General features: G+C 38.9%; 1 long non-coding RNA gene across 1 annotated transcript in view; it reads right to left on the bottom strand.

Annotated features, from left to right (window-relative positions):
• LOC125309862 overlaps positions 1-17876 on the bottom strand; it is an 87075-nt gene that overhangs the window by 10861 nt on the left and 58338 nt on the right. The window contains exons 19-23 of the long non-coding RNA XR_007196197.1: positions 16134-16265; positions 14948-15125; positions 14686-14804; positions 4152-4281; positions 1303-1427 (exon numbers count right to left, since the gene is read on the bottom strand). This is a non-coding gene — a long non-coding RNA (uncharacterized LOC125309862). The remainder of the gene's footprint in view (positions 1-1302; positions 1428-4151; positions 4282-14685; positions 14805-14947; positions 15126-16133; positions 16266-17876) is intronic.

Here is a 17876-nt window from a genome sequence, read left to right as displayed (position 1 = left end):
TCTTTTTGCATTTGTGACCTGAAGTAAGCTGTGCTTGCATATGTCATGTAGCTAAAAGTACAGTTGATTTGTGCATGATATGACCAACTTTTGATTGTTTGATATGGAAAGGAAGTTCATTATTTTGGCGTGCTATTACATTAGAATTTCAGCCCAAAGTTGCACACCGTGTAGAAATTTGCTGCAATTTCAAAACCAGATTACTCGAGAAATGCTTCTTATCCTCGTATTGGGTAAGGCCTGTTGTAAATTTTGATATATGGTTTGCCATTGAGTGTTTGAGTGAAAAGTTTGTGAGATATTCCACAGAGAGTAAACGTGAGCAGAGATGTGAGCAAAATGTAGTATGATTTAATTTCATTAAAAAGATTACTTTGCACACTTTAATGTGTGATATCTATGTGACAAGTACTCCATGAGCAATTCAACAGAGAAGAATGGGTCTGAATTTGGATGAAATTTGCACACATCGGCCTCATAGTTAATTGTCACCTAAGGTCTGGAATGTAGCTTGAATGTTTTTCCTCATTGGATAAAACAAAACATCTGCTAAATGAATAAACATATGCAACTGTTATGGAAATTAGTCATTTTGATGGTAAACAAATTTGTATTAGGGAGAATCGCAGGCCCTCTACAGCGTCAGCTTAGCCAGCTACGGAGAACCACCCCGACCCGGAGAATCACAAATTGCTGTACGCCAATTGTGCAATAGCCTACTATTTGTATTACATTGTGTAATATTATCTTGTCAGACGACATGGCTCTTCGAAAATTATCTTTGCTGGTTTGTAAACAAGTATGTATCATATCCAAGAGAAAGTCAGCTAGTAAGAGTTGTATTTACAACCTTTGTGTAAAATACATACTCATGTCTGCTGGGGGAGACAGTTTTAAAGTCAATATTTTGCATAGCATTACGGTAATGTCTTATTCATTTTCATTTTAAAGTATGTGATGGTTTTGAACATGTCAACCGGAAACCCTCTCGAAGAAGATTGAAAGGGTCTATAAGAAATAATAAACACTACTTGGAGTAACTAGCACAGTAACTATCACAATGTTAGGAGATCAAGAGTCTGCTTGGGAGTACCTATCACAATGTTAGGAGATATTATAACTCTACTGAAGAGATAAAAGGGTGAAAGGTCTTAAGAAATATATATATATCTAATAAATTTGTACTATTTTGTAAATACTGAAGACATAAACTATGAATATAGTGAAATTACCGAACTAATTAACAAAGCCAAATCAAGAATTACATCACATCACATGCTGAACAAAGTAAAGTCTGCTTACTTTTACACCTATTGGCACTGAAGATTGAACTGCGAGGGTCCACCTCAAGGACCAGAGAAATCTTCCATTTGAGCACTTTCAGTTTTACTGTCAAAGCTGTAAAAAGGCTCATCTACAAGGTTCTTCTGTATGACAAAGTGGGAAAGAGAGAAATAGTATAAATACATAGAATTTAAAGTAGTATAGTTAAAAAACAATAAGAATCTTTCCACGTCCTTGTGCTTGTCTTGTAGCCCAGGCTGATCCTACACTGAAATGACTGTGTACTGAAATGAATGTTCTGGCTCTGGTCCCAGAGGAGGAGTCTGTTAGCTGCTGCTACCCTGAAATGCTATAAGGAGATGACAAGGTAACACCTGATGTGCTTCCCTTCACAACACAGCTCTGTGGGAGGTGATGGACAGAGGAGTACTGTGATCTTGAAACTATTTCTTAACCTCAAATTTGACCATGGCATGACATTATGTAGCCCTAAACTGAATATGTTAGCAACCTCTTTCTTAAATGGATGATCAAATCAGTCCTTTACTTTTCAGCAATAACCACATTTCATTAAAGCACATCATAATTTAATTTCAGTATATACTGGAAAAAATGCATAATCAATAAATACATGTAACTACCCAAAATATTTTTTTCTCTTCTAGTCTTATAAGTTGTAACCCAAGACACCTAGGAGAATGAAGAGGAGAATAAAAGAGGAAATAAATCTATGTCTTGATGTCTGTTTTATGTGCAAGACCACCTGTTGCAGATTAGATTGAAATATTTGTCAGTCTCATTGACATTTAGCAATAATTTCACAGGGTTATCTTTGTATTCAAGGACAAAGGGAAGGAGATATGCATGTGCATGGTAAAGACCACACAAGGGCTTGCAAGTACCTGTCTTAGCAACTTGAGGGACAGCAACAGACCGTCTAAATCTGATATGTCCCCACAAACTATAGCCCATGAACACTAAAAAAAAAGTGCAGGGGCACAGGAGATATTTTGAAAGTGAGGGGGACCAAATTGTGAAGACAAATCCATAGTGAGATCAGATTTCCAGATATCGGATCGCCACCTCTGGCCCACTTTCGGCCATCATATTTTAAACTTGCCAGAATATTAAGAAATTACCATTGATTGTTTTCAAAATATTTTTTGATAAAAATGGTCAACTCAGAATAGCTTCTTGCTATGAGCAATTCTACTTTTTTTTTTTTTTTTTTTATTTATTTCACATTACTTGGGCCAATGGTAGAATACTCTAAAAGCAACATGGGATGTTGATATTTTATGAAGCCATGAATGAACAAAAGTTCATCATGCCTATGATCCAAACATACATAATCAAATAGTTAGGCCTACTGACAGGCGTAACACCGCTGAATTCTAAGCTTGTTTAGGACCCCACACTGAATGCTTAGACCACTCTGGGGTGTGGTAGCCTACTCTCTGGAATTTATGCACCAAGGTAACTGAAGTATCCAATATATTTGTGTCTTGAAATTATGTTTGAAATAAATGTCTTAGAACAAAAACGTTGGGTAAGACTTATTTTATAAGTTAGTGAAAACAAGTTGATTAGTAGGCTAGTTGAGATTGTTATCAATAAACATAACAGCTCATGTCGGGATGAGCAGGAGACTAGCCTACCATAAATCCTTAAATTATGCCCGGGAATGATTATATTTATAGCCGGACAAATAAAGACCGGTCCCCATATACAAGGGGGTAATAATTGTCTACTAGTACCAGTCCACCAGTAAGACATTGTTTAGATTAAACTCAATAAGATAAGACCTATTCTTAATATTATTATTATATTGTTGGTTGGATTAATACTGTTGGCAAAGAAAAGTCGTTTTCCTACACCATGGGTCTCCAACACTCACTCTCAAGCTCATTCGCTTGTAGCTCCTTTCGAGTTTAGGCTGAAGCATAGGCTACTAATCACAATTGTTGCTGCGACTCAAGGCATTCCAGCCTACGAATTTAATAAAAAGTAAATCATGCATAATTAAACAATAACTCAATGTAGGCTACTTGGCTACGCAAAAAGGTTTCCATTATAGCACAGCCCCTGTTCAATGAACGGCTACCTTTTCTCGCAATAAACAGCGGTGGATATCCCAACACTTTTCAACGGCATTAAACGTAATAGTGAATAATCAAATACCCCCCAGATTTCAGTGCCCATCAGTCCCAACATTTAGCAATATAATCAAACAGTCCAAAAGTAAATGAATCCCAAACCAAACCGAAAATGTTATGCTTTTGATAGCCTATGGTATGGTGCTCCAAACTAAACGCATGTCTAAACGCAGCAGATTATAAATAATAAAAAAAAAGCCTGCCTCAGAATACCAGCCTGCCCCAAATAAAAGTCCTGTGCTTTGCGCAAAAGACCCCAGCCATATTTAGAGGATTTAAGCTAAGCAAGTAGCCTGGATTATTTTATGATGGTTGGTAAACTGGCTTCAGATATCCAACCGAGTGAATACGAGATTGTTCAGTCTTAGATGGCTGTGGTTAGTGATGTGATGCTGTTAATGGGGAGTTTTACATAGCTAGTGTAAACCTATAGGTTATTATTTATTTAGTATTATTTATTTAGTGTACCTAAGGCCTTTTTCCTTATCAAACGTGAGGGGGACGACGGCCGTCTCTTCAGCACTGCGGGGGACATATCCCCCATGTACCCCGTGCCGCCGGCGTGCCTGCTGTTTAGTGTTAAAGAGTACACCTATACATTTTTCCAAAACACATTAAACAAAAGTAGATATCACCCAATACATAATTACAAAGCCTCTTCAGTAAGATGTATCTATTTCATGTAGTAGCAGTCAAAATAAAGGTGCTTACTCTACAGCATCAGCAGCTGAGCCGGCATGATGATGTTCAAATCCAAGTTCACTTGGTTGAATGGTAATGCTGTGATTCTTTGTGAGGGGTCAAAGGTCACTTTTTCACAATAGGAGACCATCAAACAAACCTAACAAAAGAAAAGAAAAAGACAATGCTTAATACACCACCATGACAGAGTAAATACGATGACTACATTAGTAAATCCAACAACACTAAACTTTGATCATGGCCATGCCACATCTGTTCATGGTCCTAGCAAACAAAACTGTAAAATTCCCACAGGATTACCACTTCTCTGTCCCTCTTCCATGGGTTAGTCTGTGAGGTCATGTGGACATGGATAGAGAAACAAGGAAACTATATGATGCAATCAGACACCTCCCGATGGGTTTGAGCAGGGTGTCACGGGAGTCCATGAAGCCACCTGCCACAGCAAGTCATCCCATGCCAATAATACCCATCCTTTAGGAGAAGCTCTGACATCCCGCAGGCCGAGGTGGTGATGGCTCAAGGACTCTAGACAGCTGAGACTGGTCCCCATAAGGGTAACACAGGAGATGGAATGGCATGTCCAACATCTCACAGCTATCTAATTAAGGAAACTGTGACCTCAAATGTCTTACAGTGGGTGAAGAAAAATCACCTTCACTCTCTTAGGCCTTAACGGTTACATTATCGGAACCTTGTGTGTGGCTTCACACTTTCTTTGGTGTGTAAACATGTCTTTACAGTTTTCTTGACCCCAAGTCAAGTGAATGTAAGACTAAGATGCCTTTGACTCAACACCTCCTTGACTTCTTCTTGGTGCAAACAGCTGAACTAGTGTTTCTAGATGGATATGGTTAGAGAGAGGTCAGCGGCCAGCTACCCTGTAGACTTAATGTTTTCAGTAATAAAATGGATGATTTCCCTGTGTGCACGATTTATATTTCATTTCAGATACCTAGTCTCTTATTTATGATGTTAAATATTACATTTCAACATAGACACAACACTTTTACATGTAGATCTGTAAGCACGCTGTGTGCATGTGTCACTATCAAGTGCAAAAGTTTTGTGGTCATGCGAATCAGCGAATGGTCAAAACCAGGTCTTCTTCATCTCATTTTCAAATACAATATGGATTAGGTAGCTGTTCTTAATTAATTTTGCAATTTAATTGGCTTATGTGTTTCAGTACCATATGTATAACACACAGTAGCAGCAGTTGTGTGTGCATTCAGGCCGCTGTGTCCAAAGAGCAGCTGCTGTACAAATTCATAAGGGTGTGAAGGTACACTGACAAGTGCTTCAAAGGCCATCTGCAGTTGATGGAGGAACCTGAGACCACAGGGTTATCTTTGTCCTCAAGGTAACAATGCAGTACCAATAGTACAGTACTTAGGCTCCTAAAAAAATCCGCTGTGGCTGTCTATTGGACTAGTTTCCTATCCATAAAAAAAGTTTGGGAGGGGAAAAAAAGCATCAGCTTATATCAGTTTTCCAAAAAAAAAAACAGTAAACAAATAAAATGTACGGTAACACCTTATTTGTACCTATACTTGTTCCAGTGTATCTACATAATAAAGTGCAATGTAACAACCTATGCAACAATTGAGCTATTACTTATATAACAACTGAGCTATTACTGAAATAACACTGATTTATTGTCATAGATAATATTATCATAGAGTTATGGTCATAGATAATAAATAAATATTGATTAAAGCTGCTGATTAATCATCATCAGTTCATCAACACATTATTACAATCTTGAAATTATATGGTAAAACACAGCAAGCAAACATGCATTTTGGTGGAGTGCAGATTTATTTACAGTGCGAAAGCAAACAAAAAGACTTGACAACAAAACAAACCAAATACAAAATGAACCAACTGGTTTGCAATGTAAAAGTTCTTACACAACCTCACAACAAGCTGTCGCATCAAAAAGCACTCTCATTCAACCGCAGGAGACCCACAGACAGTACAAAAGGCAGCAGAGCTCTCCTGCCAGCCCATCGTGGACGAAGAACTTCCACTTCCAAGGCTCTGACAGACCAATGACAAAGGACTTTTGTCTCCCCGTGGCACTCAGTGCCTGTTATTCCCCTGTTTTCCCCGTCTCCCCTTGCACTTAGTGCGTCAGCTTGTTGTGAAGATGAATTTTAATGTATTTTTGTATGTTCTGTCTCCTAGCACTCGGTGCTGTTATGTTCCCCACATACAGTGCTGTATGTATGTTCCCCGGTGCTGTTATAACTGCCTGTTATACCCCTGTCTCCCCTAATAACCCATCTTCCCTGGCACGTTGTGCGGCAGCTTGCTGTGAGGCTGTGATTCCCCTGGCACTTTGTGCTGTACAGTATGTCCCTTCTCAACCTGCTGAGAGGTTGTACGTTCCCCAGCACTCGGTGCTGTAACGTTCCCCAGCACTCGGTGTTGTAATGTTCCCCAGCGCTCGGTGCTGTACAGTATGTCCCTAGCACTCGGTGCTGTAACATCCCCCAGCACTCGGTGCTGTCTCCCCCTGATGCTTGGTGGTATCGCAGACCCCGGTGGCAGATATTGTCTTCCCCAACCCTTCCCAGAACATTTAAACCGACTATTTCTCCTACAGACACAAACACTGAAACACCCTCACACACACACTTTTGTGGTGCGGGTTAGGTTATGTGTTCCATGTTATTTATTATTTTATGTTCCAGTGATGTGATTAGTATATATTTATAGTTTTACTGTCATTATCATTTATGGTGGAATGTATGTGAATGTATGTTTCAATGTGTTTTTAACTGTTTGATTGTACATGTACAATTTTAAGAGATCCAAAGTCTGCTTGGCAATAACTATCACAATGTTAGGCAGTCCCTCCAGGATTTCGTGAGGATTTTTTGAGATTGTTGCGACTTAAAATGCTTGATTTCGCGACAACTTTTCTAAAAAAAAATTGCAATGTTGCGTGTCTTTAGCTGTTTGTTGCAAAGAAATTGCAGGAGGAAGTGAAAATTGCAATTTTCTTTTTTTAATTGAGGGCAATTAAGGTTAGTAAGACCAAAATCACACTGATCATCTTAATGCTTATTAAAAAGGATAAGTAAAGGTAAATAGTAAGGATTACAGAAAATCAAAGTAGGCCTTCTTTATTTGTGTAAATACTTTGACTGGGGTAATTCACAAAGCAGTATACAGTAACCTTTCATAGGACTGTCCAAAACAAAAAAGAGATGACATCATGTCATATGTTTCAATATATTCATATATTTTGTAAATCATATTAAAGGAATTATCCGGAGTAAAATGCACTTTAGATCAATTTACGGATGATTGGGAGTACATACATTGAGTTGACATCAAAATCATGTCATTCGGATGTGTTTTGAGAAAGTTCGATTTTACCGTTTTTAGTCAAAACTCGTTAGCGTGGAAGTGAGAAGGGCATATTATTTCGCCACTACAAAACGCTAGGTGAAATTTCATGGGCAAACTACAATGATTGGTTAAATTTGCAAAAAAGTTGCGTGTTTGGACAAAATTGCGAGGTCGCCCAGAATTTGCGGGGATTTGCTGAATTTTCGTTAATTGTTGCGATCGAAAATTCCTGGAGGGACTGGAGGAGATATCCTAAGGGATAAAAGGGTGAAAGGTCTTTAGAAATAGTCATCCGGCTGACTTCCGTTTCCGCCCCCTGCATGATGGCTGCTTGGTAATTGAGCTGCCGACCTTAGGACTATTAACCCACAGTTTACAAATTATTTAAAATGGTTTCTCACTTATAAGTAAGTGTATTACTTTGTCTTTACTTTTGACTATAAAAATGAACCAAAACAGACGTAACAGAAACGAAGTAGCTAATAAATCCACGGCCACTCCAGAGGCTAGCGCAACAGTAGCTAATGAAGCAGCAAGTGGGCTGATGGCTGAAGTTCTGACTGAGATGAAAGGAATGAGAAAGGACATATCGGAAAGGTTGGAGAAGATTGAGGAGTCCTTAAAAGGTGTGAATGAACAAATTCGAGGGTGTGAAAAGCGACTGGATTAAGTTGAGCAAAGAGTGAGCAACATAGAAGACCAGGGAGCTCGAACAGACCGACTACTATCCTACATGATACGCAAACAACGCCGCTTGGAAGCACACTGCGAGGACATTGAAAATCGTTCGAGGAGGTCCAATTTACGGATCTATGGGGTGAAGGAAGGAATGGAGGACAATGAGAATATGCTAGTGTTCACGGCAAATCTGTGCTAAAAAGGCTCTGGATATCCCTGCAGAAGAAGATCTAGGTATCGAGCGCTCACACAGATCCCTTGTGTCAAAGCCTACTGAACCCAACTCCTCCAGATCGATTGTGGTGAAGTTCCTTCATTTTCAAACAAAACAACGCATCCTGTATAAAGGTTGGAATACGAAAAACATACAATTTGAGGGTAGCCGTATCACATTGGACAATGATTATTCAGCAGCACTGCAGCGTAAGCGCAAGGAATATGGAGAGATTAAACGCCAACTGAAGGAACGCAACATTAAATTCAGATCATCATACCCAGCAGTGCTGAGAGTTACCTTGGACGACGGAGAAGTAACCTTCAACTCAGCGTGGGAGGCCGCAGAACGACTTAAGCAGTTGGGAATCGACGTAAGATTGTCAGAGGCCGAAATTATGGATAAAGAGCTACATCAGCTGGGATGGATGAGCCAGTTTCGCCCAGGCGGAGAGCAGATATCGCGCACCCTGGTGAAAGATATTGAAGCCCTTTCTAGTTAAATATCCGACGAGCTTGAAGTGGTAGAGAGCGTCAGACATGAAGTAAGTTTGTCATTCACTTTAAGTTGAGGTATAGGACCCCTTACAAAGACATTCAGCCTTACTGACTCTCACGTTGTGTGCGCTAAAAACGAGATGCTGTAATAACGAGGTGCCTTACTGGTTTTCACGTGTTTATTTGGACTTATGCAGAGATTAATATGTTTTGCCACCATTATCCTGTTACTTCTGGTTATTTCCTTTATTTTTAAAACAGTATGTTGTTCTCAAAAGTATAGACTTATTTGCAAGCACGGTGGACAAATTCCAGGCGCAAAAAAAAAAAAAAAAAAGATGGGACATTAACCCTTAATGAACAATCTTTTGTTGGGGATAGAGAGTTAAGACAAGGTTGCCTTACTTTTAAAAAAAAAAGTATGCTCTCTTTTCATTTGATAATTTACTACTCATAATAATTTGATACTCTTTACAACTTGGACCTTTTGGTGAATCCACTAGCATCTACATTGAAATAGTGGGTAGTCCGATAAGGACTTTCAGGGGAAAACTAACGCAAGGATCTCATTAATAACTTGCGTTACTGTCTTAACACCAGACAGTATTGGCCCAGACTTAGACGGTCTGGTCACTCCTTTCCTTCTCTGTCACTGCTCTTAGTTTGGGTAGGAGGCAGGGATCTTGACTCATAAAGGCATGGGTCAACAAGTGGAAGTTACTGGTTTTTTTTTCATGTTCCTGTAAATAGTTCTGTTTGTTTTCTTTTACCACTTTTATATGTTACGCACACACCTTGGAGTAAAATGCCTAAGAACAACGGTTGCAATGTTTCCTGCATTCAAGCTGATATACACCAAATCCCAATATGTCAAGCTGTACAGTAGTTACATATAATGTTAAGGGCATGCATAGCCCCATAAAAAGAAGGAAAATACTAGACCAACTTAAACGAATGAACTGTAATATTGCCCTCCTCCAAGAGACACACTTATCCGATGCTGAACATAAGAAACTGACTAAATCATGGGCTTCACAGGTTTTCTAATCTTCCCATTCATCTGGACGTAGGAGAGGTGTAGCAATTTTGATAGGTAGATCGCTTCAATTCTGCTTTGACTCTCAGTTTCAAGACAAAGAGGGGAGGTATGTGTTGGTAAATGGTACAATAAGTGGAGTTTGGGTAACTTTGTTAAATGTTTATGCCCCAAATGATAATAGCCCACAATTTGTGAAAGCCATATTTGATTTAGTATTAGAGAAAGCACTAGGTATATTACTGATTGGAGGGGATTTCAACACCATGCTAAACCCGCTTTTGGATAAGAGCCCTATGTCTTCTGTCCATCCAACAACAATGAGTAGAACACTAAACAATTGTTGTGAGGAATTTGGACGTTTGGAGACATTTACACCCAAAGGGTCGAGATTATACATTTTACTCACACCCCCACTCAATTTACTCTAGAATTGATTATTTTTTTATGCCTAGAAATGAATCATATAGAGCAGTTGACTGTCAAATCCATAACATAACTTTGTCAGACCATGCACCAGTGTCATTGGTTTGGGATGTGGGAAAGGCAGTGTCCTCCAGCAGATGGAGGCTTAATGCCTCTCTGTTGGGGATGCCATCATTTCAGGCTTTTCTGAGAATGGAGTTTGCCCTGTACTTAGAATTTAATGATAAAGAAGATATGTCCCCAATTATACTCTGGGAAGGTGCAAAGGCGGTGTTAAGGGGAAAGATCATTCAATTTGCCTCAGTTATAAAAAAAAAAAAAGGAAAAGCTAAACAGAATGATTTGGAAAAGCAAATACATGACCTTGAAAAACAACATAAAGAAAATACATCCACTGAAAATCTTCAGAAGCTCAAACAGGCAAAACAGGAACTTGAGGAACTCCTGACTGAAAAAATTGAAAGAAACCTAAGGTTCCTGAAGCAGAAATATTATGAGCATGGGAATAGAGCGGGTCGTCTCCTGGCTTCCCAGTTGAGGAGAAAATGCAGTCTAGCTACTGTCCAAAAACTCAAAAGTAACGACCCTGGCAAACCATTCCTAACTAAGCCAGATGAGATTTCAGAAACATTTGCAACATTCTACAAAGACTTATACTCAGACAAAGACACTGATGGCAATCCAACATTAATTGATTCTTATTTAAATTCCATAAACTTACCTAAAATAGATCATATTTCATCTGAGTTCATAGACAGGCCGATTACTAAACAGGAAATTGAGGATGCTATTAGAAACCTAAAGAATAATAAAAGTCCAGGTACAGATGGATACATTAACGAATTTTACAAAACTTTCATTGACCTCATCAGCCCAGTTTTGGAAAGAGCATTCTCCTCTGCCTTTGAGAGAGGGGAGTTACCTTTAACTTGGAGGGAAGCAATAGTTTCAGTAATACCTAAAGAGCATAAGGATCCTACAGATTGCGCATCATACAGACCAATTGCATTGTTAAACACAGATTGTAAATTATTAACATCTATACTAGCTAAAAGAGTGGAGTCTGTTATTGATACTTTAGTACAACCTGACCAGACAGGGTTCATAACCGGTCGCTACTTACCAGATAATATTAGAAGACTGCTTAATGTTATGGAAGGCAGCAGAAACTACGCTTATCCTTGCATGACACTGGCTGTCGATGCTGAAAAAGCATTCGACTGTGTATCATGGCCATTTCTATTTAAGACCTTGGATAAATTTGGCTTTGGCCCTAAGCTAATTGGATGGATACAGCTATTGTATACTGCCCCACAAAGCATGGTCAGAGTTAATGGACATATTTCACAACCTTTTGGTCTACATAGGGGAACACGCCAGGGCTGCCCTCTCTCACCACTCCTTTTTGCTTTAGTCATTGAACCATTAGCACAGATGATAAGAGAAGATACACTTATCAAAGGAATTGAAATTGGCAATGAAACACACAAAATCTCCCTATATGCAGACGATATATTAGTTTATATTTCAGACCCTTTAAACTCAATCCCTAGACTAATGGACTGTTTTACTAAATTTGGAAACCTCTCAGGATATAAAGTTAATGTCAATAAGACAGAAGCTCTGGCACTAAATCCACTTATCACACAATATCTTAGATCATCACTCCCATTTAAGTGGCCTAAGGATGGTATTACATATTTAGGCACTACCATTCCCCATGATTTAGATAAATTATATAAAGCCAATTATACTAAATTAATGGACAAAATATCTGCTGATCTTAGTAGATGGACTGTGCTCCCCTTACACTTTCAGGTAGGATAGAGAGTATTAAAATTAATGTGCTCCCTAGGCTGCTATTTCTTTTTCAAACGTTGCCCCTTACACCACCGAAATGTTTGTTTGTAACTTTAGACCATCTCATCTCCAGATTTGTTTGGCAGGGAAAACGCCCGCGAGTAAAATACAAAGTGCTACAATTGCCTAAACATCAGGGAGGATGGGGTCTCCCCCACCTGAGAAAGTATTGGTTGGCTTGTCAACTACGGGCACTAACCATTTGGATTACAAATAAGGTGGACACAAGGTGGCTAGAGATGGAGAAATCAGTCTGCTCCTCGGTACCACTGGCATATGCCTCATTTACCAAGAATAAATCCTTAGAAGATACTTTGAACAGATGGTCAAAAACTACTCTTAATGCATGGCGAGAGGTACAGCGAACCTTTGATCTCCCTGGCGACATATCAGGATTGTCAAGTATAGAGTATCTCAAAGATTTTATTCCTTTAAAATTAGATGTGGGATACAGAAGATGGAAATACTTAAATCTAACATTTGTCCATCAGCTGATTGAGACTCAGAAGTTAAAAACATTTGAACAACTTGTTGAGGAATTTGATATTCCTAGATCAGACTTTTTTAGATATCTTCAGATAAGGAGCTTTCTACTCAAGCACCCTACCTGGGATGGCCTGAGGACATTGGGCTCTCCGATTGAGCAGTACTTGATGAAGATTCAAGAGGGAAGACATACAGGGAAACCCATTTCTAATTTATATAATGTGCTATCTAGCATGGAGCAAACAAACACTCTACATGTTAAACATAAATGGGAAAGGGAGCTAGAAATAGAAATTAGTGAGGAGAGTTGGGGCAATATTTCCTTGCAAATACATAGAGTCACCAATGCTGGCATATGGCGAGAGTTCCAATGGAAAGTAGTCAACAGATTTTTTAGAACCCCCCATATACTTTCTAAAATGGATCCCAGCCGAACAGGTGCATGTTGGAGGAACTGTGGGGAAGAGTCAGCAGATCACTCCCATATATTTTGGAAATGCCCTGTCTTAAATAACTTTTGGAGGGAGATATTTGATTTCCTTGATGATATATTTGGCCTTCAGCTGCCTAGGGAACCAGTGTTGGCCATTCTTGGGGATGTTCCAGATGCAGGGATGAATGGCAAGACAAAATATTTATTACATATCCTTCTTGTAGCAGCCAGGAAAACAATAAAACTTAGTTGGCTTAAAACAGACCCCCCAAAATGTGAGACATGGAAGTCAGTAGTTAAAGGCATTTACATAATGGAAAATATAACTTATAAACTAAGATTACAAGAAGCACAGTTTCTGGAACGATGGACACCATGGTTGGAACTGATGAAGGAGGATGGGACTTAGGCATATTTGGGAAACTTAATTGTCAGGAATAGTGTCAGATGTCATGCTGTGCAAAGATGGTGTATAATGGTAAATGTAGCAACTGGACTCATTGTTTCTGGACTAACCTTGTACATTATTTTTGGTGTGTGCATTTTTAGTTATTTATTTACTTATTTGTCTTTGGTGTGTGAGATATTCTTTTCTTTGTTTAAACCCTTTTTTTTTCTTTTTTTCTTTCCTTTTTGTTTAATATTGGGTTACCAGATGTGGTAAACAACTTTGTATTTGAAAACGAAAATGTCATATTGATGTATATGAATGTGTAATTTTACCCAATAAACATAAAGTAAAAAAAAAAAAAAAGAAATAGTCATCCATTTGGGTAACACTTTACGGTAAGGGTACATGAATTATCATGAATTCATGCATGCATTAACTCATGATTTATGTATTACTTCATTCCTTAATATATCATGACTATGAAAGTTCATAGTTCACCTTTTTCTTTAACGTTTTAACTGAATGGTGGTGTCTGGGTTTTCAGTTTGTTTTAAACTGAAAAAAGCAAAGGAACAAGGCAATTGTCATAGACGTTTACAGAGGTCTGAATGCACCTTGGCCAGGTCGGAAGATACTTTCGCTTTAGGCAAAACACTTGCCGGGCTCTGGAGGATAATTCACAAGCTGTTATAGGATTTTGAGTAGGCTATGGTTGTTTGGATTGGCTGCTACACACACGCTTTTTAATCACAGACTACAACTACCAAGTTGGAATCAAAGCACATCGATTCCACTTTCACTTACCCTACACACACACTTCAAACAAACAAGCGTCTCAGTCTCACTCATGTGTGCCCATAGGCAAAACTGTATTGCACCGGTGTTACATTGGTAAATCATCCATCACACAGAATGATTTTTTGTAGCACGTGCAAAAAACATGTGTACCCACAGCCCTGGATATATCTCTCAAAGTGCACTCTGGAATCTTTGGGATGTAGATCATCATGAGTGCGTTAATAAATCTGCATTGCGAATAGTCAGCGCAAATTATTCACGTCGACGAATTTATGTAGTCGATTACGTCGACTACTTTGACTAATCATCCCATCCCTCACACACACACACACACACACACACATAGTAAACGCATGCTTACTGTAACACCTTGAGATCTGTTGTTTTGGTATTGAACTGTGGGGGTCCACCTCAAGGACTAGAGAAATGAGCTCTCTCAGTTTTGCTGTAAAAGCTGTCAAAAGACTCATCCACAAGGTTCTAACGTGTGACAAAGTGAGCAAGAGTGAGAAATAGTATTAATACATAGTATTTAAAAATAGTATAGATTAATATATAGTATTTAAGTTCAGGCATATTTAATGACTTAAGGTGTTTATAATAATTACTTCTGTTACACTTACCTTGACCTTAAATTAAGTGAATCCATATACTGCAGGGGTAAAAAACAATAAAAATCTTTTCACATCATTGTGCTTGTGCTTGGCTGATCCTTCACTGAAATGGCTGTGCACACTACAGAGGAGAAGTCTGTTGGCTGCTGTTCAACCGAGATTCTCTAAGGAGATCTAAGGGATTGTGCTTCATTTCACAACACACACACACACACACACACACACACACACACACACACACACACACACACACACACACACACACACACACACACACACACACACACACACACACACACAACACACACACACACATCCACTTAGGATGGAGGCAGGTCAGAGAAGCCATCTATACCCATCTCCATGTCTGGGGGAGGTGATGGACAGAGGAGTGCTGTGATTTTAAAACTTTTTCTTAACCTCAAACTTGACCATCGCATGCCATTACGTATCCCTAAACTGAATATGTTAGCAACCCCCTTCTAAAATGGATGATCAAATCGTTTACTTTTAAGTAATAACCATATTGAAGCACATTATAATTTAATTTCAGTGTATACTAAAAAATGCATAGTCAACAAATACAACATGTAACTACCCAAAATATTTTTTTCTCTTCTGGTCTTATAAGTTGTGACTAATGAAGCCTAGGAGAATAAAGGGAGGATAAAAAAAGGAAAAGGAAATCTATGCCTTGATGTCTGTTTTATGTGCAAGAACACCTGTTGCAGATTAGATTGAAATATTTCTCAGTCTCATTGACATTTAGCAAGAATTTCACAGGGTTATCTTTGTATTCAAGGACAATGGGAAGGAGACATGCATGTGCATGTTAAACAAGACAACACAAGGGCTTGTAAGTCACTGTCTTAGCAACTTGAGAGACAGCAACAGACTAGAGTCTAAATCTGTGTCCTCACAAGTTTCATATAGAAACCACACATCTGATCTGAGTGTTCACATGTCCATAACAACAAAATAACTCAGTAAGCAAAATGCATTAACATTAGCATCTGCTGGGATTCAGCATATATCCCTGAGTACAGTTACATTGCAGTTTTTGTTTAGTGTAAATGAGTACGCCTATACATTTTTTCAAACACATTAAACAAAAGTAGATATCACGCAATACATAAATACAAAGCCTCTTCAGTGAGATTTATCTATTTATTTAAGTCAAAATAAAGGTACTTACTCAAGGTGCTTTCAGCTGCTGAGTAGGCATGGTGATGTTCAAAGCCAGGTTCACTTGTTTCAGTGGTAGTGCTGTGGTTCTTTGTGAGGGGTCAAAGGTCACCTTTTCATAATAGGAGACCATGAAACAAACCTAACAAAAGAAAAGAAAAAGACAATGCTTAATACACCACCATGATAGAGTAAATATGATGAATAAATAGTTACATGTACTGAGTAAATCCAACAACACTAAACTTGATATGATTTTTTTTTTAAGTATATTATTGCCACTTTTTTGCCTTTATTTGGACAGGACAATGAAGACAGACAAGAAGGGAGTGGGAGAGAAAGATGGGGTAGGATCGGGACATGACCGCAGGTCAGACTCGAACATGTGTCACCGTGGGCACTTGGACCCATTCATGGTATGAACGCTGTCGCCTGTTGCGCCACAGCGCCCCCCAATGAGGATATGAATAGAGAAACAAGCTCATGCATAGACAAGTCAACTTTATGATGCATTCAGTCAAGACATCTAATCCCAGTGGGCTTGAGCAGAATGTCACGGGAGTCTGTGTAGCCACCTGCCACAGCAAGTCCTCCCATGCCAATGATATCAATCCTCCAAGAGAAGATGTGACGACCTCCCAACAATAGTGGTGATGGCTCAAGGACTCTTGACAGCTGAGACTGATCCCCATAAGGGTCACACAAGAGATGGAATGGCATGTCTGACATCTCACAGCTATCTAATTAAGGATTTGGGAGAATAGAGGTTGCGTATCCTGTGACCTCAAATGTCAAATGAAGAAAAATCACTCTCACTCATAGGACATCACAGTCACATTAACAGAACCTTGTGGGTGGCTTCACACTTTCTTTGGTGTGTAAACATGTCTTGACCCCAAGTCAAGTTACTTAACAGTGTAAGACCCAGTGGCCTATGGCTCAACACCTCCTTGACTTCTTGGTGCAAACAGCTGAACTACTGTTCCTAGATGGATATCAGAGAGGTTAGAGGCCACATACCTAGTAGACTTAATGTCTTCAGTACTACGCAAGATGATTTTCTTGTGTAGTGGATTCAATTACATTTATTTCAGTTATCAGCAGACTTTCTGGATGTAGACACAAGGATTTGCATGGGTAGATTTGTAATTAAGCTAAGGCCAACTACCCAGTAAACTTAATGTCTTCAGTAGTATAATGGATGATTTCCCTTACATTTCATTTCAGATAACTACAGTCTCTTATTTATAATCTTAATACACATTTGAACACAGACACAGAGCTTTTACATTTGTAGATCTGTAAGCACCTAGTGAGCATGTGTCACCATCAAATGCAAACATTTTTGGTCATGTGAATCAGTTCAAAATGGCCAAACCCAGGTCTTAATCTCATTTTCAAATAAAATATGGATTAGGTATCTGTTCTTAATTAGTTTTTAATTGTTGTATGTGTTTCAGTACCATCTGTATAACACAGAGAAGCAGCAGTTGTGTGTGCACTCAGGCCTCTGAGTCCAAAGAGCAGCTGCTGTACAAATTCATAAGGGTGGGAAAGAACACTGACAAGTGCTCCAAAGGCTATCTACGGTTGATGGAGGAACCTGAGAGATAAAATTCACAGGGTTATCTTTGTCCTCAAGGAAACAATGCAGTGACAATAGTGCAGTGATTGGTCTACTGAAAAGACAGCTGTGGTTGTTGTTGTTGGACCAGTTTCAAAATTTGCAGAAGTTTAACGGGTATAAGGCAAG

The sequence above is a fragment of the Alosa alosa genome, chromosome 16, assembly GCF_017589495.1.
Source record: "Alosa alosa isolate M-15738 ecotype Scorff River chromosome 16, AALO_Geno_1.1, whole genome shotgun sequence".
NCBI lineage: Eukaryota > Metazoa > Chordata > Actinopteri > Clupeiformes > Clupeidae > Alosa > Alosa alosa.
Note: the sequence above shows the minus strand (reverse complement) of the source record. Positions and strands in the feature narration are given on the sequence as shown.